The sequence below is a fragment of the Colletes latitarsis genome, chromosome 1 (assembly GCF_051014445.1).
Source record: "Colletes latitarsis isolate SP2378_abdomen chromosome 1, iyColLati1, whole genome shotgun sequence".
In the NCBI taxonomy this organism is placed as follows: domain Eukaryota; kingdom Metazoa; phylum Arthropoda; class Insecta; order Hymenoptera; family Colletidae; genus Colletes; species Colletes latitarsis.
Genome location: NC_135134.1, coordinates 40069872 through 40095221, shown reverse-complemented (window position 1 = coordinate 40095221; position 25350 = coordinate 40069872). Strand labels below are relative to the sequence as shown.

Here is a 25350-nt window from a genome sequence, read left to right as displayed (position 1 = left end):
TACCTATTTCCGTAACCATACTAAATTACAAAATTTCCTTTAACATTTCAACTTGAGAATTAATTTTTTGAGTTCCATAGTGATGAATCCTGTCCCACTATAAACAATTTTAAACTACATGACCTACTATTTCTTTTAGTACTTTACTTTCAAGGTTTCACGCTTCCATGAGAAACCGAATGCAGTGGTTTCTAGAATAAATGAGTTCAGAATTAGTCGACAAGAGCGTACAAAATGAATAAACACATCAAACTTTTTCAAACGCGGTCGAGTGTGTCGTGCGTGTAATGGTCAATTAATTTTCTCGAACCGAATAAAAACGAAAGGATAAATTAATGAATTTCCCAGTGGTCACGAATCGGTCTTTGGAACGAACTTTTCTGCGAAACCACCAGGAATAATGTTCTTCGTAATCGTCTGTTCCATCGATGCCAGCAGGAATGGACGAACAGTGGCTGGTCGTCCCGGCGGTGACAGCTCATCTTCCAAAAGTGATTTATGCCGACATGACTACTTACCGGTTAACTTATGGTGTTTACCAATTCAATTAGAGGTACAACCACCGCTCTCTTCGGACGAGATACATTTGTTTCAACATTAATTTACCGAAACGCCCCGCTGTCATAACAAAACTATAATAAACCGTTGGCCGGTTGGCGCGCGGCCAGGAATCACGCCGCTTTTTCGGGGGTTCATAAAATCGCTCGGAACGTTTCGCTCGACGTTATTGTTTTCATTGGTGCTCCTTCGAATCCCGACGCCATAAATCTCGCGACGATAATGCAGCTCGTTCGTTAATTTTCAGCGCGGATGGCTCGATTTCACGTTTCGAAACCCTATTACGTAATTGTTGTGTGGGGGATTTTTAATGGAGCGAGGAGGATGACTTCCGGGTTCTGAAAATCCACTTATCGCTCTGGTGTTTCATCATTTGTTTTCTTTTTAGTTTATCGACGTTAAAATAAAAACTTTTATAACATTCTATTGTTACAATTACAAAATAGTAATAAATATATTCGTACACTATGAAGTCCAAATGCATAGTTTATCGATGTACATTTTACATATGCAAATACGTTTAAATAAGTTTCTTTTATTTATTATTGCACGAAACGTGAAAGAACAGATATATAATTCATAAACGAATAGAAAGCAAATGATATGTACAGTTATTCCCATTCGTATTCGTACACTATAATGTTGATTCACTATAAATATATAAAAACTTATTTCTTATAAATTAAGTTTGTTATACATTGAGATATTTAAAGATTTGTATTTATATAAATTGAGTACAAAACTCGTCAACGGTCTACGTTGGTACATTAGAAGTACTGGTTCTGGCCTGAACAGCGACGTTAAGCTGCATTTGAGTTCAGTACTTTGGGATAGGTGACCATTAGGGGGAAAAACACCATGTATTGTTGGGCATTATTGTTGTATATTGTTTATTAATAATTATACCTCTCTATCGATTTTATAATTGGGTATTACTAGCCCGTTAATATTTAAAAAAATTTAAGAAACTATTGTAAATAGAAATAAACAATAAATACAAATAAATGGATAGAAATCACCATTATAGTGTACGTATACGAATAGGTGTAACTGTATATTGTTGTAAATGTATATGTGTCAATCTTTCAATAAATGCAATACAGTAGAACTTCGATAAGTCGAAACTCGATGATTGCAAGCGAACCTTGTCCGTTGTATCGTGCTGATAAGTGAAAAGTATGGTCGTTTAGTTACGAGTGTAGTTAAAGGCGGAAGTAACAAGTAGCAGTAGCCATACATAGGAGGGGGTACACTGTTGCATGAGGATACTCCGATCGTTGCATAAATTTTCGTAGTCCCAGGAATTTTTAGTACCAATTTGCTGCTATTATTAAAATTCCACATGCATATATGCAGTTTAAATTATCGAAATGTGGACATTAATTATTTACAACTCAATCTATAGTCATCGTCTCCCTCCTTCAGAAACAATTTAAATTTCTCTTCAACTTTTTTTAAATTACCTACTGAATGCAGATTCAGTGATCAGAATTCTTTAAAACACTTTTCTTTTTAAAGATTTGTACACCATAAATGTTTTAAATAATATATCAATGGAAATATTGCACAGTTCCGGTAATCGTCATTTTTTAAAATTAAATATTGTTTATTATTTCATTAATTCCCAAGGATCGTGACCGGTTTCCTGTACAAGCTGTTTCCATTTGCTATCCATCGCGTCCCTGTTTTGCCCCGTTTACCCTTGTCGTTACTCAATTCGAACGGAACCGAATTAGCGTGAGACTGTTCGTCAGATTTAGAGCGAAGCGCCGCCGTTATTTTTCCAACTAGCACCGTTGCTCGAACAAGACACAGTTCGCGGTGCATCTCGTGCTGGGAATGCCATGAAAAACGAACGAAAGCGCAGAAAAGCACGCGGCGATTTCGGCTCTCGGCGCTAAAGCACAATGCCTGCGAATTCTTCGGGCCACGACGCCGACGAGCGCTCTATATTTACGTGCGAGAAAGTCACTGGCCCTCTTGTGTGACTGATTCACCATCAAGCCACGATTAAATTCGATTTCTGTCTTGCGTTTTTACTTTCGATTCAACGCTCTGGGACGTCGCAGAATCGTAGTCGCGTTCTCTTAGAACCAAACGATCAGGTTCGCTGGACGAGGAAAGGACGAAAAGAAAGTTTTCTTTGGCCGGAAGAGAATTACATTATTTGTCCCATACTTATACTATTTATTTCAAACGTAGCAATGTTTATTTTTTGAGTGAGATCTCGCCTAAAATTGGGAATCACTGATTGCATTGAAAGCACATAATCTAATAGACAACTATTGTACCAAAGGAAATTTAATGAAATATATATTATATATTTTTTACAAGTTGATGGTTTTAAAAGCTCGAGTTATCGTAAGAAAACATATTCTGTCTCGATTGTGTGCATAATATCAAGTGAACCAAAAGAAGGAAGCTAAGCTAGTAACTCATTAAGAGCAAAATTTAATGATTCTTAAAATGAAACCCAAACGTGATTCGTAAGTTCAATATTTCTATGTCTCTCAACTGGAGGATGCGTTCGTTTCTCTTCCTCTTCTTTTTGATATCTGTTTCAAAACAAACAATTACAGTGATGATTCTTAAAATGAACCTCCAGACATGACTCGTTAGTTGAAGATTTCTATCCCTCCCAACTGGGGAATGTGTTCCTTTCTGTGCCATCTCCTCGATATCTCTTTCAAAGCAAACAACTACAGTGCTGATTCTTAAAATGAACCCCGATACGTGATTCGTAAGTTGAACATTTCTATCTCTCCTAACTAGTGAGGATAACTTCGATTCTGCAAGGATGTTGCAGTGACCATTCTATCTAGGGTTAGTACAGCGAATAAAGTCATTAGATGTATACTAAATAAATAAAAGAAAGGATAAGTTTATCTCAGTATGTTTTCACGATGTTGGTAACGTATTACCAAGGAATCTGTTAGAAAGTAACCCTGCCCATTTCGACTCTGAAAGGATGTCACAGTGGCAACTCTGTCCAGGGTTAATACGGCGAATAAAGTCGTTAGATGTAAAATGAATAAAAGGAACGATAGGTTTTTCGCGGTTTGGTACGATCGAATGGATTCGTTAGGAAGAAACCGGGGCCGCGGGTAACGGAAAACGGATCTCCGGCGTCGATCCTTATTTTTCTTGCCCGGTCGCGTAGCCGGCGCAGAAAGTATAAGTTATAGCGACGAGAGTGAACTCCCTTGTAAAATATATACAGCGGGCAACGGACATTAAGAGAGTCATTTGTAAGCGGTTGTAACCGCGCGCCGAGTGCTTTACGATACCGAGCCGTATTTTGTGCCGGCGAGCGGTCCGCGACGCTGTCCGTCGGCTAACGCGAGCTCATAATGAGAGACTAGCTTTTATAGAGTTACTCGTTTTTCTCGGTGTTTCCCGTGCGCACGGCCCGAAAGTCACGTCGAACCGATCGGTCGCGGAAACCCGGGGACGCTCGGTGCGCCGCAAGAACCCGTCCACTTGCGACGCGAAGTGTATCGGTTTCTAGACGTCGCGGAGGATCTACGACCGCGGGAGAAAGTTTCCACCCTGTGGCTGTCGAGCTTTCGCGGAAATACTGGTAATATCTCTTCCAACCTTTTACTTTTTGCGAACGTTCGTCTCGCGTTCGATTTCCTCGGATGAACCTTTACGTCGCCTTTAGGCCGGGGTCACACGAACGTGCGTCAATTTTTAACTCTGTTGCCAATGATGGCTCTTTATATTTCATTCATTTTCTGAATTACTTTTAATTTCATACACATTTAAAAATTATATTTATCTAAGAGGCATGGTTTCGAGGAAAAATTTATTTCGCGAAGCTAGGCGTTTTAATCTGTCCGTCGAGGGGGAATATTTATAATAATTGCCACAAGTCACGCGTAAATGAAAGAAATATAACAAGTTGTTTATTCCAGTCATCGACGTGAGAATTGTCTTATTGAAAATTTATTTTGTTTGAGTTTGTTAGCTACTGCCACGAATCCGCAGATATAGATGCATTTAATTCTCAATTATAAAATTACGAAATCATAAAAGAAATCAAAGCAGGTACAGGAAACATTGGATTCGTCCTATAAATGAATTAAAATTATTAAAAAGTGCATTTTGTACTATGACCTTACTCTATATTTGAACCATAGAAATAACTAATAATAGAATTTTAGATTTCATCACCACAAAATCTCTACTTTGCAATCTATTGACTACTATAACATAAACATACTTTAATGAATCGTAAAAAATATGAGGAATATCCCACTATAACATTCTAGGGTTAAATCTCGCCATAAAATTATTGGTATAATTTTGAATCACTCTAAAATCGAAGTTTCCAGTACTTGCAATCGATGGAAAGGTCGATTTTTGAACTGGGGGGACGTCGAACCACGCAGAAGAGATAAATGCTGGAAGAGTTAAAGTTGCATTGTGCGAGGTGAGATTTAGCATATCTCTTATCTCATTCGTAGTCAGAGAGATCACTTTCATCGGTCTTCCTGCGAACTGTCGTCTCCGTCATATATAATTCTTTTCTACATAACAGCCAGTAGTTTAGATACAAGTCATTAACTCTAGCCGCGGAGAACGCAATATGTTAATGTCACCGATGACAACTAGTCGTTTAATCACTTAACGCCTCTTTTGAATGCCAGGAATCGCAGTCCGCGAACTTCGAGTGATTCATCGACTGCAACGGCATCTCTTCTAATCTCGAATCCCGAAATTCCTTATAAATCGTCGTCAGTTGGCCGTTTCGCAATTTACTTTTGCATCAGTTAATGAGGAAGCACGCGACGACGGTGTTGATTTGTACGTTGCGTAACGACGGTGTCAACATTTCGCCGAATGAATTATTTTTATTGGATTCCCCAACCACCGTTACTTTACATGATTTCAACCAAATGTTGCGAAAAAGGAAATTTGCAAAATTTCCTCGTGTTACCAATTTTTCCGATCACGACAATAATCGGGGGTTAAAAATGTAAATGACATTCTATTAGAATTGTTTTGCAACGCGTAGTGAAATTGTGAAATACTTTCCTTATTAATTTATATTCCCATTGCACTTTCGTGAAATCATTGATTTATCGGGGAATTATTTTTATTGGATACCGTTTATATACTCAAACAAATGAAATATATTTATTACAAATTAAAATTGAAAATATATTCTATTGCTCAACCAAATAAAATATATTCATTGTAAATTAAAATCAAAAATATATTCTGTTACTAATATTCAACAGAATATCGTAAAAATGTGAAATTAAATTGTTCTACTGTATTAATAAAAAAAAAAAAACCAAAATTAATATTGCATGTGATACAAAATAAATTCTAATTGAATTAATATTATATTAAATAGTATGATTTATATGATATAATAAGGGAGGTCCGGTACTAATAAAAAAAATATGAGAGAATATCGAAGGGGAGAGAAAGATTAAATAGGAAGAAAAAAGTCGGTGTTCGGTTACAACGGAAGAGGACCTCGTGCACGAGAATTGACCTTCGAACACAGGGGAAGCCCACCGCGTAAAGATTCACGGATAACAGGATATAAATGAGTCTTCGAGAGGTCCGAGGGCAAATATAGACGAGCGTGTTAGCGAAAGGTACTGGCCTCAAATGGGACCGAATGGCACCAGTATGGAAATGCGATCGGCTTTTAAACGTCGAACCGCGCTCAGCTATGTTAATTCCGTACGTGTTACTCGAGGTGTAGCTTCTGTTTATCTTCGAATCTACCCAATGTAGCTTAACGAACGCCATGGACCACCTACGTCTACGCCAGACACCTAGTTGTCGTTATGTGGTTAAAATTCTGGTGTTCCCTGTCGAGTCGAATATTCCGTGACTAATCGCAGCCGAAATGTTTGTCTGCTATATCTATCCATCTGGGGTAAAACGCACGATAGAATCTTCATTATTCGAGCACTATTTGAACATTCTATTAGCCAAATAGGCAGAATGTTTCTTGATTTGTTAAATCAAATTATCATAAATAATTTTTCGTAACACACAATACTATATACAATTATTATCATTGATGGATAAGTGACAAAATGATGCATTAATTGGAAAGTAACAAGTATCATAGACTGGAATAGAATGTATATTATTGATCTTTATTGTAAATGTTCATAGCTAAAAATGCACATTTTGAACATGTAAAACGAATGTAATGAAATGCAATTAAACCTTTATAATCTATGTTACTTTTTGTGTAAAAAAGTTATGCCATATAATTTGAAAGGTAAATTTTAATAAACACAAAAGTTAAATTGCACCCACCCCAGTGTAAAACATTGTGGAATAGTTGTATTCTAATTCTTTCTGAACCACTATTGCTTTAAAACCACAATTGATACATATTGACAAAATGATTAAATCAAGCTCTAAAAAGTGACTTTAGAATCAGTTTGAGATATAGATGATTCAATATGTTAAAAGCTTCGGGTGATTTAGCAGTTAAGGACACAGCTTTAAGAAAATTGCTCCCTTATATTATTCATTCATTTTGTTTATCAACATTTAACGACTAGAATATTTTACCTGGAATGTATAGAGTGATCAAGATCAAAATAGTACATTTCACTAATAAGTTGAATAATGTAGATACTAAAAATACAAAGTAATTTCTATTGAAACTTATTATAGTATTATTGTCAGTCTTCTGTAATACCATTTGCTATAATAATAATATAAAAAATAATCGATCCATTGTACCTGGTACATGATACATAAAGATTGAATATAAAACGTAATAAACATTCAAATTATATTTAAATCTGCGTCTCATATAATATTAATAATTTCAATACACTATTTAGAAACTAAAATTTAATTCAATTAAGACATATCAAGTAAATTACTTTGATCGATTGATATAAAGACAATTTGATTCATATAATTCTAACTCCTATTATACAAGAATACAAGATTCCTGTTAGAATATTGTTTGAACTAATATTTCACATATCTCTAAACCACAAAATATCATAAAAAAGTGATCGAGATTTCTTGTACAAAATTTGAGAATATTTTCTTTTGGGTTTCGTCGTAATCTTTGAAACGTTCGATCGAGGCTTTTATGTTTATACTTGTGCTCGTATCACTTCCTGAAACTTGTCTCTCTCCGTAAAACGTAAATTTCCCATGCACTGTTAGATCTCTCATAGCGGGAGGCATTTGAATTGCAAAGAATTCAATCCACCATGGAATATGGACGATGAATAAAAAATACCCCCTGACCTGGCCAATTATTTATACGATCCGAGCTAGTCCCAGTAAAATGTTAGTCGCGTGACCGTTGCACGTACACGTGAATTCTAGAAGCAAGAATCTCGGTGCATATTAATTCTAGAAATGACACATGTATGAATGTTCTCAGAGATGTCTGTGCTGTGCTGTCATACATATTTTGGTTTTTCTTTTCTTCCTCGTCACTTGAGCGACCAGCGAACCCATCGAAAAACACTCGATCATCTCTTATCGTCTCTTATGATATATAACAATTATTATTGTTATGTAATAATTATACCTCTCTATCGGTTGTGTAATTGAGAATTACTTTGCCCATCAATATCAAAGAAAAAATAAAAAAAGCTACTTTGTAAATAGAAGTAACAAAGTATAAATAATGAACAATATTTCGTAAAAATAAAGGGGAAAGAATATTCATAAGAAACAACAAAACTACGTAAATAGAAGTAACACAAAATTACTAAATATATACAGTGTAATAAACAACATTTGGTAGAAATAAATGGAAAAGATTTATCGAGGTCATTGTATGTATAATAGAATTTCGAGAAACATTTCTCGGTTAAAAAATTAAAAAGACTACACGAAAGATAATCAACATTCAGAAATCAGGTCTTAAAAAGAAAATATTCAATATAAAATTCTATTTAAGTGAAATCTTGTTAAGCGTAATCTTACTACGGATATGCATATTAAAAATAAAATTCTGAAGCATGTTTTCCCCTCCAAAAAAATTATCTTCATTTTTCTGAATTACCTTTCCCTTTTTATACGTGAAAAAGCAAAAGTTTAAATGATTAAACGAATGAATATTTGTAGTGCAAGGGGCGCAATTGCTCTCATTATACGCTTCTCGTGGAGGAGGCTAAATTCCAGGGAAATTTTGATTAAATCGACTATCACTATTAGCAGCAATCAACGTGAAAAGTAATATCGAAGTTTAATTAAGCGAAGATTCTCGTGCAAAGCGTATAGACCGAGGTGTATTACGGGAGCAGAGCGGTTCGCGTTGATTAAACGGCGACGCCAATGAGTCGATCGATCGAAAAGGGAACTTGCCAGCTAAGATTCGGGATCGCGTCGAAGGCGAGAAGCCTGTATGAACTTAATTTGATAAAAGCCGCGGCGTCTGCATAAAACGTGGTAATATAGAGAGCCAGCCTCCCTCGAGCTAGACATTTTGCACGGTTCTCTAGTTTCCGGGGGTTAATAGAGACACCTCTGTGCGTGCCGTGGTGGAAACACACGCGTGCTCCGCAGCCACCTGCGCCTCAGGGAGATTACAATTAAGGGATCGCGTGCGTGATCATCCCTTCAATTGAGAGATCGTCACCCGTGAAGTGGTTGCGCCGAGTTCAACGCAAGTCTAGCAGAAAACGTGCCATCTTTTGTCTCGAACATCAAAAGCTGTCAGTGGGATACATAAGTATTTTTATTCCTTCGTGGTCCTACTAATTCCGGAGTAACAAACTCCCCAAATGGAAAATTCTATTATTTCATCTCTTATTCTTCCAAACTTATTATTTATTATTTATTCTGTCAAATGTCTTGGTTGTGATACTCAAGACAAACTATATATTTTTCTCAGAAGAGAAGTGATTATTGAGAAATGTAGGGTGCGTATATTATAAGAAAAGTCGTGGGATTAAATGGGTGATGATATACCATTCTACGCTACATATTAAAAATGATCGTCAACCTATCGTGGTAGAATTACCGTTAAATAGACTACATTTTCTGAGAAAACGAAAAATAAGAGAATAAGTGAATATTGAAAATTCTATAGTACGTTTAGTATAAGAAAAGTCATGAAATTAAATGAGTGCTAAAATAATATTCTATGTAAGAAATTCTAGACGAAATTTTTAAGACGATCGTTCGATTGATCATGGTAGGTTTAGCGTTAAATAGGCTAGATATTTTTCTCAAAAAACAATCAATAAGAGAAGCGAATATTAAAGAATGTAGAGTGCGTATATTATAAGAAAAGTCGTGAGATTAAATGAGTGCTGAAATAACATTCTACGTAAGAAATTTGACACTGCATTTTCAAAATGGTGGTTCGATCGATCATGGTGGGTTTAGTGTTAAACAAACTACATATTTTTCTCAAAAAACAAACAAGTAAACAAGTGAATATTGAAAAATCTATAGCACGTATATTATAAGGAAAGTCGTGAGATTAAATGAGTGCTGAAATAACATTCTACGTAAGAAATTTGACACTGCATTTTCAAAATGGTGGTTCGATCGATCACGGTGGGTTTAATATTAGAAAGACTATCAAGTATCTACAGAAAAATTTCAATTCAGATACACCACATTATCTTTTCTCCGTGAAATAGCTAGAAATCATCGGCGTCGTTTGACGGATTCCGACGCCGAAATCAAAGCGAGAGAAAGTCGAGGAGCACGCGTCATCGTGATCCGGCATCAAAGGGTTCCTGCGCGAAAAAGCGAGATTTCCAAGCGTCGGTGTCAGCATCTGTTTTTCATTCGGGGGCCGTGCTATCCACGGGATTCTTCGCGTTTTCGCCTTTCGTTCGTTTGGAGCGATCGCGTCGGGCGAACGAAGATCCCGAAGGCTCGTCGGGAATGTCCTCTCATTAATAAGAGCGCGAACGCGACGCGACGGTTCGCGTCTTCGTCGTGTTATCGGCCGGCCAAACAGATGCGTTCGCCATGCACTTTCGGCTGCCAAAGCTGGTCAGAACTCGAAACTTCCGCGGAATGCGCGAACCCTGCATACTTTCATCAATTTCGCGCTTCTCGCGGCCCAGCTATTTCATTGACGACGAGAACGGGCGAGAGGAGGCACGCCATAGGCTTTAAAAATAGGTAAACTTTGCGAATTTTACTCGTCGATAATTGCTAGAAGTTTAAAATGAGAAAGAAGAAATACATATATGTGTCAAAAGGCGTAATGTTATTAACAAATGAGGTTTTCTATTTTAAACTTGATACAATTTTGTAAAAAAATGTATGTACTTTGACTTCTGTATGATTTTAGAATTTGTAGTATAAACAAACAATGAACATGTTTCTCTATTTCACTCACTGTCAGTGTTTTTCACATTCGCCTCACGATAAAGCCTGACAGAGATACCATTTAACGAGGAAATAGTCTATTTATGGTGTTCCTATATTTATAATAATATTTCTAGCATACTCGTGTGCTTCACTTTGGTCATAAGGTCATAATATCTGTATAAAAAACATTCTCAAGCTAACATCAAACCAATTGACGAATCGTCTTTAAAAGTAGTAGGTCAAGTTAAATTCATAGAATTTATAGCAAATGTACATAAATTCATGACTAGACTGCGGATCTTCGTGCAAATTTTTTTTTATAAATAGAATTTATGAACTGAGAGCTTTGTAGAGGGTTGTCTCAACCCCTAAATATAATCATTCGCATCTTTAAATATTTTTTATATTTTTGCATGTTAAGTGCATTCTGTAGTTTTTTGAGAATTAAAATTTCCCATAAATGCATAAACATTCACAGTCTAATCAACAAATTAAATGAATGTGACTTTCGTTTTATAATTTTTGAAAAATAAACGTTTCACATTCTGTTGGAAGCTCAATTGCTCACCGTAATTGCATCATTAAAAGTGACATTAATATAAGTAAGAAATAATTGAATGGATATAATAGTAAGTTTCAATTTTATTTTATGATTTTTGAAAAGTAAAAATGTTTTAAAATAGCAGAGTTATTTGTAATTTCTGAAGCCCCTTCTGCTTGAAACATCGATTGTTGGTTGTAATTAGGCTGTTGGAAGTAACAAATTTTGTACTGTTTTTAATATATGATTTTTCAAAAATTTTTAATTATAGTTTATCGGCTTCGAGTGACTCGTGTCGTTTGGTAACCAACAATCTATGTTCGTTTCGATCAGACGTCTGTAACCCGCTATCTTTTATGTATTTATCAGCAAATACTGTGTTTGTCTTTTATTTCATAATACGAGGACTCCCATGAACTGGCTAAACCAGAGATTCTCAACGGGGGCTGTGTGGGCCCCCCAGTGGGCCCAGCCATATTTCTTGTTAGCCACGAGTGAAGGATATAAAAAACTGGGAAGCTGCAATTTGACAAAATACGTGGACAAATATCTCATTTTATTCAAATTTTTAGTCTTCTCTGGGCAATGAGTAGATTTAGAAATTGCACTGCTCTCTGATCTGATTTTATCTGAATGACAAGGAAGGAAGTGAACTCGTTTTTATAGGGAACTTTTTAAACTCCTTAAATTTTTATTGCGGTAACTTTATTTATATCTTAAAAATTGTTGAGTATTTACACCTAATATTTTACGTGGATCAAAGGGGGTCTATGTTTCACTATTCTGCAAAAGCACATTAAAATCAAAGTCAAACAGTTCGTGTTCTTCCCTCGTAAGTTATAATTTTTAACTGACACATGAAAACTAAAAATTGGCAATGTCATGGCTACTGTTGTAAATTGCTTAAAAACTGATAAGTCTATCAAATGAAAGAACTCTAAAGTCGTTTACGATAGAAAAATTACTCAAAATCACATACATTTTCAAAACATTTAATATCAAGCAAAACCTATGTTTCACAGTCAATAAAAAAACTATGGCGGCCACGTCAATCGGAAAGTTCCATGGTTCCCATCGATAAACCCAATATTCTCAAGTCGCTTGGACGCCCGAACTCTGAACCCTGAGCACGCGAGAAATCAAACTCGTCGAAATTAGCATAAGTTTTTTCCCCTGCATGTAGGATGACCGTAAAGCTGTCAGCTATCGCGGAAATCGCGGGTAACCATTGTGCAGTCGTGGACAAATGCGCCGTGTCGGTCGAGAGGGGAAAAAAATCGTCGGAGAAAGGTCGAAGAAAAGGACGAGGTGGAAGAAGAAGAAGCAGAAGAAGAAGAAGAAGAAGAAGAAGAAGCGCAAATAAGACGTCGCCGCGTCGTTTAGTCGATCGTGGAAGCGAATCGGAAATCGCACGCGGAGCCACTGGAGAGGTTTACGACCCTCGTTATCCTCTTTGCGCACTCATCAAGCAGAGAGGAATACGCTTCCCTGCATATTTCCGAAGAAATAAGCAAGCTGCGGCCCGTGCACGCCCGACGATCGCGATCGCCGATGCGGATTCTCCGTTTCCGATTCACCGTTGCACCGTGTCCGTGATGTACTGAAATGGAATTATCTCGATCCTTTCGATTCGATCTCCCTCGTTCTTTCGTTCATCGGTGACGTCTTCGTTTGCTTCTTTCGTGACTCTTTCCGCGAACGGGCGAAGAGCTTTTGTGCCTTAGGACGACTGGAACGCGAACAGTCCTTTTCAATTACCATTTTTCGAATCGTGATAACATAACTAGCGGGCTGCGGATGTTTATGCATTTATGGATAATTTAAATTGTCAAAAAACAATAGAATTCACTTAATATGGAAAAATATAAGAATTATTATATTTAGGAGTTGAGACAACTCTCTACAGAGCTACTATTTCATTAATTCTATTAATAAAAGTATGAATTTGCACGAAAATTTGCTGTCTAATAATTAGTGATGGGGGGGGGGAAGAACTTCTGGATGCAACGTAACACACTTTGCAACCTTTAACGAAGCGTCTATTAACCCTACGTTGTGGGGATTACCAAACTTTTTCAACCCCCAAACCACAAAAGAAGTTTTTACTATTTTTATTATAGATTAGAATTCGTTTCTTCGGGGTAGAAACATCCCTTATTATAGGAAATATTCTGATAACCAGTCTGCCTTATTTATTTTGGTGGTCTCACTTTAGTGCTATCTATCATTTGATTAAAATAAAATTTTGCAACATATTATTTTTGTACTCAATCTTAAAAAGGTATATAGCAAATTAATTAATATTTTCATTATAACGTATACTTACACAAAAAAGCCACAAAGATTGATATTTTTTTAAATATCTTTATAAAAATTCTTTCCTCATTGATATTCATTACTCTATATTTAATATCACATTAATATACAAAATCATATATGGCTTATAACGAGCAGTAATTTGCAAACAAATGAAAACTTTGAAGCTTCTACTAATATCGATCATTATCCACTGTTCAATAAACATCCCAAGAACGAGAATAGTAATTCAAAAAGCATATGTCACGATAGTTAATCAACTCAGGTTAATTGATGGGCAGAGAGTGAAAAAAGTGCACCGAAGTATATGGAAAAGGTGAACTAGTTGGAGGATAACGAGATCCCCCGCGAAGTGTTCTTTCCTCGAATGAAAAGCGTAAGCGTTTTCACCGCAATCTTTAAGCCGGCAGCTTAACCCCCCAAGGAGAAGCTTTTCATCGCTTGAATATCGAAGAATTTGTCGCTCCGCTTGAAGCAGGTCGAGTGAGAAGACATCAAAGGATTCTTCCTCGACCCGCCTACGAACCCACCCCCTCCACTTTACCCGACGTAATAATCATTTATTATCCCGGTCGAGTAATAACCGGTACACGACGATGTTATGAAGTTGCGAAATTAGGGCTTTGTTTAAAAATTAGCTGCCCGCAAGTTTTCACGGCCTTATCATAAACTTCGTCTTCGAAGTATATAGCTTGCCCCCGTTGTTTCCTCCTTAATGTACAATCTCAAGACTTTTGTGCCTCGTTGATGGACTGGTTCTTTATTCTATTTTATTTATTTTCATTTTTATTTGTTTATAAATAGTAGTTAAGTAAATTAAAAATTCTGCCCCTGACCCTTCTTGTTATGAAAATTAAGAATATTATACAGTGAGGAAATTAGTTCTGTTTAATATCCTTATTCAGACCTCAATGATGGATTATTCTTTATTGTATTTTGTCACAGTAATTTTAATGATTATCCAACATTTTTGTCAATGCCTAAAAGAATAAATTAAAGAATCTACAGTCTCTTATAACGAAACTTGATAATGCTTCGAATGAAATATTCTCTCATGATGCAATAATTTCCAACAGCTCGTTTCTCGATTCTTGCAATATTTACTATCTAATATTATAAATAATAACTATGTTTGCACTTATACATTTCGCGTAAGACGGTATTATGCCTCTCGTCTAACAAGTTTCCTTATTTCTCTTTATCATCATGTTTTTACAACGGGTTTCTTCATAAATATCTGTTACAGACGCTTTAATTACTTATTTGCTTAATTATTAGCCATTTGTCTTGCGGTCTCTTCTTTTCGATTGCGTCAAGACTCGAGTTGTGCAATGCTTTGCGAAATCGCGTGGAAGATAATTTTCTGATCGAGTGCTGCCATCCATTACGAGTCATTTCTAACAGTAGATGCAACTACTTTTACATGTATTCGTAGAAATTTTTTGTCTTTATGTCAATTACTACAAATTCGTCAGAATTGGTCAAAGACGGTTAATGATACGTTAAGAAATAAGTCTGGTTTTTAACAACCATTATTATGAAAAGGGGACGATTGTTTATAAATAAATTGAAGTGTCGTTTGCTTAAAAATTTTATAAATCGTGCTTCCACAAAAATGTCAATCGAAAGTCATACTAAAATCACGATCTAGTTTTATTTTTACATGTAGGTTAGGTCTTTGAACCGTAGTGGGTTAAAAATTGCCTCGCCATTTTGATTTCCTGATACGCACGATGTGATTTTTCATGCCGCTATTTTAATCTACCTGACAAATGTTAGATTAATTCAGAGGGAAAAATATTATTCCATATTTCTCAGTAGAAATGTGTAGTTTATCTGGAGATTTTGCATTGTTGCATACTTATTTTGTTAACTCTAAAAATTTATACTTCGAAAACTCAGTCACGTCTTATTTGAGTCCATTATTAATTTTCTCGAAGCTCATTATCATTAAAATATTTATCATTTTGCTGCTATGTATTATCCATTACAAAAGAAACGAGTTCTTTAAATTTCTGGAACAGTTTTTAGCGAATAACAAACATGGCGACTATGGCAATTGAAACTTCTATTTTTCTTATTGAAACAATCTAAGAAATTCATTATTATTCGTTTAGAATGCATAGTTTGACATAATAAATAAGCTAATATCCTCGTTCTCCTATTGCAAATTTCCTATTTTCATTTATCGAGTTTCGTTTTCCTATTATTTAATAATAACCAGCGTTCTACTGTAATTTAAATTATTTTCAAAATCAATGAGGAGGAGGGTCTTGGACTTTATTTATTTATTTACGGGTTAGTAATCCTTTTGCACACGAACGATGCATAGAAATAAAAATATAAAAAATGTTAAAAGATGAGGACTTCGACGCGGTCGATCTCAAGGTGATATTGTTTGATTTTGCCCGCGAAGCGCGCTTCCGGTCTCGCTCGAATTCGCATGGCGTCGTTTCTCTCGTTTCTGACGGTTTTACGACCCGCTCGGAAGAAATAATTTCATCGAAAAGTCGCGTCGAGCGTGGAAGAAAGCCGGAACGCCGCGGCCATGCTTCTCCGCCTCGCGCAGACTCGCTCGCACCGGCGTAATTGCCAGACATAATTGCAGTCCCCTTTTGTTTCTTCAATTACGCGGGTTTAGCCCAGCGATGGCGGGAGAAACGTATGGGGCCAGGAATTTTTCTGAAATGGCTTCTGTCGTTGCTTTCGTTGTCCATCTCTCTTGAAAATCATGGCTTCCCGACGTTTCGTCAACTTCAACGTTCCATTAAACGCCGTTTCCGTGTGGATTCGTTCAACTTGTAGAAAAAATTACAGCTATTTATCTTGAAATAATTCACAGTAAAAAAACTGTCATTGTTTCTGTAATTTAATCAATGGAGGCTTTTGGACAATAAACAAAACTGAGATTGATAAAACTAATTCTTAAAAGAATTATAGAATTGAAAAATTCATCAGTACTGTTGATTTGTGTTGTATCAAAATTAATAAGAACTCCTGTGCATTATTTATTTTGGAAATATTATTTTATAAAAATGACAGAAATGAAATTATTTAGAAGTACCCTTCACGATTCAAATTTAAACTAACATTTGTGTTGAAACTCCTATGATTACAAGAGCGATAATACCAATTGGTAAAATCGCCTGTTTTAAAAACTGTAAATCGTTTTTGTATACAAATTTTGATCTCGTATCCATTTTTAATATTTTATTCTAGTCGACATTAGTGGAAGACAAATATGATCGTATTGTAATTTTATCGCCATCTTTATCCAACAAAAATTCGAGCAAACCTTCCATTTTTGTTATGAATTCAATTCACTTCAATGCCCCTACAAAGTTCATACGTCACAGACTGTAACAATTTTTCGTTCCTCGCTTAGAAATGGCGTATCTTTCGCAATGCTTCAACGTCAACGCAGGATTTATCGAGTTCTGGGTACCCTTTGCAAATTACTATCACCATCATAAAATCTCCGCTGAACGGAACAGTCATTGCGTAGGTGCGATGACGAATTACAACCTCCTAATCGCCGCTAAAATCTACATATTTCATACTTTCAGTCGAGCGTATATTTACGAGAGTAGTCGTGTACCGAAAATTTGTCTTTCTTCGTTTGTATACATGCCACTGCAAAGTGAATATTTTTTAAAAATAAATAAATACACTACAAATTTTAACAAATAAACTTAAAAAAAATCTTTGCATTTATTGTATCAAGCTTCTTGTCACGAAAGGTAGAATAAAGTGATTTGCAAAGAGAAATTACTTTCTTTGATTCTCGTTTAAAAAAATTCAAAATATAAATAAATACTCTACGAAGTTGAACGAATAAACTTAAAAAAGAAACGACCTTTGCATTTATTGTAACTAAGTTTTTGACACGAGAGGATAGATTGATTTGCAAAAATTAAAATTATATAGAATTTACGTAGTACGAAATTTGGTATCGATTGGTGTAAAAATTGGGTAAAAAAAACATTCGCTGCGGACAGGATTCGAACCTGTGTGGGTTAACGACCTACCCAATGGATTTCAAGTCCATCTCCTTAACCGCTCGGACACCGCAGCTACGTGCTAAGGGTTGTTACGGTTCGTACTTGTTGTCGATAAAACAATAAACAGAGATATCTACTGCTACTATAAATAACAAAAGCCTTAACCCAATTAGAATACAACTAATAGCAAAGAAACATTTTTTAATTCATTCCAAACCATTCCGGTACAATAATTATAAAGTTTTTTATTACGTCTGTCATCCATAATTATTAAACATATATTTTTAATCTTATTTGACTTTAATATTTAAAATAATTCAACTTCCAATCAACTTTTCCAGGGCTTTGATTTATTGGCAGAATTTAAATTGAAATTTCCTTTGTTAAATAATAAGGGTCTAATAAACAGCAATATTTGTTAAATGAAAAGGATGTTCCCTAAATTATTGATAATGTAAAATATATACGATCGTCAATTACAAGTAATAAAATTGACCTCAAAATACAGGTTTTTACGAACTGTAACAACCCTCTGCACGTAGCTGCAGTGTCCGGGCGGTCAAGAGGATGAAATTGAAATCCATTGGGTAGGTTGTTTTAATCCCACACAGGTTCGACTCCTGTCCACATCGAATTTTTCTTTTTCTCAATTTTTACACCAATTGATACCAAATTTCGTACTAGGTAAATTCTATGTACTTTTAATTTTTTGTTTTAACGAGAATCAAAGTAATTTCTCTTTACAAATCATTCTATCCTCTCATGGCAAGAAACTTAATACAATAAATTCAAGGGTCGTATCTTTTAGAAGTTTATTTGTTCAGCTTCGTAGAGAATTTATATATATTTTGAATTTTTTTGAATGATTTGCAAAGAAACTAAAATTGAGAATGATACTAATAACAATACCTGTTTACTGTACAAATATAAAGGTAGTTCTGCAACTGCTTCAATACGTATTTATTTTTTTATATAATTATCATTTTATGCAACAAATTTTCCCAAACGCCATATCCATTTTTTAATTACAAAATGCAACAAAATTTTCAAATCAAGTTTCTGGCATCACAGATAGCCTTATAAGTTTAAAAGCGACGTATTCCAATTAGTATAGTTCTAATCTTTGGCCGAAAGACCATTTGTTCAAATGTTTCGATCGATTGTTCGATAACACATGCAGAAAGACTTGTTTGACTTGCTACTAGATCAAACATTTCTCTTTGCAGAGTCATTCTCGATGACAACTATTGAATAAAGCAATTTGAAACAGTTTACAATTAATTCTCAAGTTGAAACGTTAGAGAAAATAAATTTTAGCGATATTAATAAGTACTGAGACAAATTTTAAGTAGTTTACTATTGTCTAAAATGAAAGCTCCGGTCTGTCAGTGAACGCGTTAAAGGAACAAAAAGTTGACTTTCACAGGACAACGAAGAAAGAAGGGAACAAATACGTTTTGGCGCAAAAGTTGACGCAAAGTGGTTTGTTCCCCGCCACTTTCACCCGAGAGTAGTTTGACCCGAAAGTCACGAAATCTCACAATGGCTGACGTGTTAATTAAGCATCGGTTAATAGAGTCCAACAAGTTTCTTTCGCGATGGCACCCAAGTACTTAAGTAAGAATTTCAATTAGCCGAGGAAACGATCGAACTAAGACAATTACTACGGGGAACAGGGTCGCATTTCCGGGTCTTAACGAACGAATTGCAGATTAATTAAACTCGCTTCTCTCCTTCTTTTCATCGGGGTCCAAGGAAAGCGGCGCATTTCGGGCGCATTAACGATAATTGAGCCATCCCCGCGGTTATTTAATTACGATCGTTAACCAGAACGATAATCGGGCTTCATATGTGGGCCCGCGGGTTAAAAAAAAAAATAAAACTTCGCGACGCCTGCGAGAGAGCGTGAGCGTTGTCTTCGGACTTATGCCACTTATAAATCAGCCGTTCCCAACGGTGATAAGAAAGGATCCGGCCCGGAATGCCGATACGCGATTAATTAAGCTGTTAATTAACTGACAACGACGGATAATGTTTCGTAGGACGGTTGGCGAGAGCCTCGCGATGTCGACGCCGTTCCTCTTTCGGTAGTGTTAACTTCGATGTAATACACGTCGTTTAACCGCAACGTCGATGATAGACTCTCGCTTATTCAGGGAACCAAGACGTTCGTGCCGATAGGTATATCGCAACTGCTCCGAAAACACCAGGGACTGAATTTTGGAGAACGAATTTGAAGAATTAAATCTTTGCTGAATTGGTAACTCGTGCATTATTCGTTAGAAAGTTATAGTGACTAACACAAATACTCTCTACTAATTATAACTGTAAATTTTACCCAAGTTTATTTAAAAATCACTTTCATGATTGGTAGATGGGTAAATACACATATAGTTATTTTAGAGCTTCAAGATCTGGTAGAACTATAATTCGTATTTTGAAGAACGAATTTGAAGAATTTGCTGAATTGGTAACTCGTGCATTATTCGTTAGAAAGTTATAGTGACTAACACAAATACTCTCTATACGATTATAACTGAACATTTTACCCAAGCTTATTTAAAAATCACTTCCATGATTGGTAGATGGGTAAATACACATACAGGGTGTTCGGCCACCCCTGGGAAAAATTTTAATAGAGGATTCTAGAGACCAAAATAAGACGAAAATCAAAAATACCAATTTGTTGATGGAGGCTTTGTTAAAAAGTTATTAACAATTAAATTCAAAAATTTCAAATCGTTCTGGAAAAATTATTTTCGGTTGCGGGGGTCAATTACAATAATTTTTTGTGAATAGACATACCCTCGAAATCCTACCCACTTTCTAGAAAAAAATTCGAGAAATTGTGAAATTTTTGGGTGAAAAAAAAGACTTTCGAATCGTCTTGGAAAAATTATTTTTAGTTGCAGGGGTCAATTGCAAGCATTTTTGGTCAACAGACATACCTCCGAAATCCTACTCAGTTTCGAGAAAAAAATTCCTTACCGAAAATATAATTTCTGGCCAGAAATGTCTGCCCGAATTTTCATGCGAATCTTTAAAACGTTATAACTTCTGAACGGATTGGACGATTTTAATGTTTAAAAAAGCAAACTGCGCGTATTTTGGTGGAGAATATGTACAAATCGTAAAAATATTCGAAAAGTTGGTCCTTGACCCCACAAAATGAGAAAAACTCCATAAACATTTTCCAATTTTCAAACAGCCATAATTCGTACAATTGTGAATATATTTCAATGAAACATTTTCCTGAAGTAGAGCTCATGGGTACCTACAGAAAAGTATTAGACAACTTTTCTGTAGGGCGTCAAACAAAATTACTAAAAATAAAATACGAGTTTTTAAGAAAAATCGACAGGGGCCGGTGCTTAAATTTTTCAACGAAAAAAAAATTTTTCAAATCGTTCTAAAAAAATTATTCTCGGTTGCGGGGGTCAATTATAATCATTTTTGGTCATTACATATACCCCCGAAATCCTACGCATTTTCGAGAAAAAAATTCCTTACCAAAAATCTAATTTCAGGCTAAAAATCGTACTCCGAAATTTTATGCGTATCTTTAAAACACCATAACTCCTGAACGGATTCGACGATTTTAATGTTTAAAAAAGCAAACTACGCGTATTATGATGGAGAATACGTACAAATCGGAAAAATATTCGAAAAGTGGGTCCTTGACCCCGCAAAATGAGAAAAACCCCATAAAAATGGTCCAATTTTCAAACAACCATAACTCCTACAATTGTGAATATATTTCAATGAAACTTTTTCCTGAAGTAGAGCTCATGGGTACCTACAGAAAAGTATTAGACAACTTTTCTGTAGGGCGTCAAACAAAATTACTAAAAATGAAAAAGGAATTTTGAAGAAAAATCGACAGGGGGGTAGATGCTTAAATTTTTCGGCGAAAAAAAAAATTTCAAATCGTTCTGGAAAAAATATTATCAGTTGCAGGGGTCAATTACAATCATTTTTGGTGAATAGACATACCCCCGAAATCTTGCGCATTTTCGAGAAAAAAATTCAGTAAGGTCGGAACTTTAAACGTTAATAATTGTTTAACGAATCCTTCATCAACAAATTGGTATTCTTGATTTTCGTCTTATTTTGGCCTCTAGAATCTCCCATTAAAATTTTTCCTAGGGTTGGCCGAACACCCTGTATAGTTATTTTAGAGCTTCAAGATCTGATAGAATTCGTATTCTTGTTTAATCACTGAAATCTATAGATGATTATTGTTATAAATAACCTGTAAATTGTTACCCCACTGTGTTAATTCTATTTATGAAATAGTTTTTAATATTGATGTGAAATATAATAATGATGGGAGGTATAATTATTATATAACAATAATAATTATCAATATAATACTGAGTAGTGTTTCTCCTAGCGGTCACCCCCATCCCAAAAGTACTGGATTTGACCCGCGCGTCATGCAGCTGAACGTCGGTGACTAGACGAGAGACAGTATGTCCAACGTATCGCGACCCTTCATACGTTTTATTTTTAATTTTCTCATATACATCTCAACATACGAAAAAGTGGACTCGTACCATTTTTTCCATTTATATTAAAAAATAAAACTTACAAACATAGATTATACATACAGATGTTTAAACGAAGTTTCTCCCACCCATTTCAGTAGATTCATTTTCTATACATATATTATCTTTCCTCCACAATGCTAATCATTCATATTATCCAAGGATTATACCTCTGGCCTCTAACCTAACCTAGACCTACTCTTTCTAAGAACAAACAAACTTGAAGATTATTTATTGCTAACTAACCGTGCACTCAAGTTCAAATTTCCCCTAGGGCAAAAATGGGTTTGCCGCGCTGGCTCTAATCGTTTCGAACGATATGATTCTTCCCAGAACGAAACGTGGTAGCGACACTGTTCGCTGCTTAGGACCGGGCGATAGCCATCGTCGACGCTGTTTTTCACGTGATGCTTCGACGCGATAATTTCGCGACTGGCAGGTCGTAGAGGTAAAAGGACACGGTCCTTTCTCTTAGCAGGAATAATGGAAACTCGTTTTGTTCCGTGTATTCCCCGGGGAATAGCGGACGAAATATCAAAGGTTTTCGCGGATCATTTTTCATCCTCGTAATCGCTCGTCTCATCTCGAGCAGCTCGTGACACTGCACTAGCTGACAGTGACGAATCGACAGTTGTCCAGTCAACCCTTGAGACACTGGCCGCGGACCGGTGTTGTCTCTCTGTCCCACGCGTTTCGTGACTAATGAAAACGTAGCGTCCTTTCGAATCCGACTAATCGAACGTTCGGTCGTACCTTTATTCGCTGTAGCGTGAGAAATTCTCGATGTCTATCTGTACTGGTTGTGGCAGAGGAAGGCTTCGATCTACAAAACGATCGCGTAAGTTATTATTTTTGGCAAATGGCGCGCGTGGGCATGTTTTCACGTTATGGGAAATGGAAGTTAATGGTAACAATTGGAAGACTGGGGACTATAACTCGCTATCTTTAGGGAATAACTCTAGTTTCATTCTATTTTTAATATTACAATTTTAACAGTAATGCTATAATTATAGTGTGTGTAACGGTAAAGTATCGTACCAGTTGAGGTATACGAGTGGGCCTTACACTTTATGGATTTTCATGGACCAATTTGACTTTAGCATCCTCTACTCATGGATGGTGGTCAGTTGAGAAATTATATACTGAATTAGTATTGATGGGCATTCAGTTGACTATAGGAAGGATTGAAAATCGGAAGATCAAAACGGTGCTCGAAGGAAAATGCCCCCTCTCCCAGTTACATACACTAATACATAGCCACCTTGTATATGAGTTCTGGCGCTTCGTAAAGCTTCGAGGACTCGAGGAAGAAGTAACTGATTCTACTGGTCTCCAGCAATAGTGAAAATATTTCATTGAAATTTATTTATAAAGTAGAGCTCATGGGTACTTACCAAAAAGTAGCAGACAACTTTTCTGTGCAGCGTCAAACAAATTTATTAAAAATCTAAAATGAATTTTTAAGAAAACTCGACAGGGGTTAGGTGCTTAAATTTCGTCGAAAAACAAATTTTCAAATCGTTCTAAAAAAATTATTTTTAGTCGCGGGAGTCAATTACAATCATTTTTAGTGAATAGACATACCCTCGAAATCCTACGCATTTTTGAGAAAAAAATTCCTTACCGAAAATCTAATGTGAGGCCAGAAATGGTTCACCGAAATTTCATGCAAATCTTTAAAACATCATAACTTCTGATAGGATTGGACGATTTTAATGTTTAAAAAAGCAAACTACGCGTATTTTGATGGAGAATATGTAGAAATTCCAAAAATATTCGAAAAGTTGATCCTTGACCCCTGTGCGAGATTCGATGGAACGATTTCCGAGTCGATATCTCTCTGCACGCGGATGGATGATGGTTTCGGAGTCAGGGCCGTGGACCACTGGCGTACGAGGAAGAAAGATGAGGTATAAAAGTATGGGACCGATATCACTAGCGGAGTAGAAATCACAGTTTATTTCGAGTGGCCCGGTCAGCGGCGATACGACAACTGAGCTCAGTGTCGAAGCGTTTCGGTTCGGTTCGATTCGAAACCGGGAGCAAAAAATTTGTCGCACGGTAAACACCGGTAACCGTCGAGACGGCAGTTTACTGGTCTAACCGTCTCGCGCGTCGCGTCTGTTATTGTCTTAATAACGGCGAATCCGAAACAACCCCGAAAAATGAGGAAACCCCCATCAAAATGATCCAATTTTCAAACAGCCATAATTCCTACAATAGTGAATATATTTCAATGAAACTTTTTCCTGAAGTAGAGCTCATGGGTACCTACAGAAAAGTATTAGACAACTTTACTGTAGGGCGTCAAACAAAATTATTAAAAATGGAAAATGAATTTTTAAGAAAAATCGACAGGGGGTAGGTGTTAAAATTTTTCGACGAAAAAAAATTTTTCAAATCGTTTAAAAAAAATTATTTTTAGTTGCAGGGCTCAATTACAATCATTTTTTGTCAATAAACATATCCCAGAATTCCTACGCATTTTCGAGAAAAAAATTCCTAATCGAAAATGTAATTTATGGCTAGAAATGTTGCCCGAAAATTTCATGCGAATCTTTAAAATGTCATAACTTTTGAACGGATTGACGGATTTTAATGTTTAAAAAAGCAACCGACGCGTATTTTAGTATACAATATGTAGAAATTCCAAAAATAATCGAAAAGTTGATCCTTGACCTCGCAAACTGAAAAAAACATCATAAAAGTGGTCCAATTTTCAAACGTCCATAACTCCTACAATAGTGGATATATTTCAATGAAACTTTTTTCTAGAATAGAGCTTATGGGTACCTACAAAAAAGTATTACACAATTTTTCTATAGGGCGTCAAACAAAATTACTAAAAATGAAAAAGGAATTTTTAAGAAAAATCGACAGGGGGTAGGTGCCTAAATTTTTCAACGAAATTGAAAAGTTTCAAATCACTTTAGAAAAATTATTTTCGGTTGTGGGGGTTAATCACAATCATTTTTGGTGAATAGACATACCCTCGAAATCCTACACATTTTCAAGAAAAAAATTCTTTACCGAAAATATAGTATTTAGCCAAAAATGTTTCTCCGAAAAAAAATCATAACTCCAGAACGGA

The 25350-nt window shown here is 35.8% G+C and overlaps 1 protein-coding gene and 1 non-coding gene across 3 annotated transcripts in view; one reads left to right on the top strand and one right to left on the bottom strand.

The window, feature by feature from the left end:
• Positions 1–25350, top strand: part of Vg (transcription factor vestigial) — a 157093-nt gene that overhangs the window by 54776 nt on the left and 76967 nt on the right. The gene's annotated exons all lie outside the window — the stretch shown is intronic.
• On the bottom strand, positions 17698–17785 carry Trnas-uga (transfer RNA serine (anticodon UGA)). Its single transcript has one exon. It is a non-coding gene; the product is annotated as a tRNA-Ser (tRNA).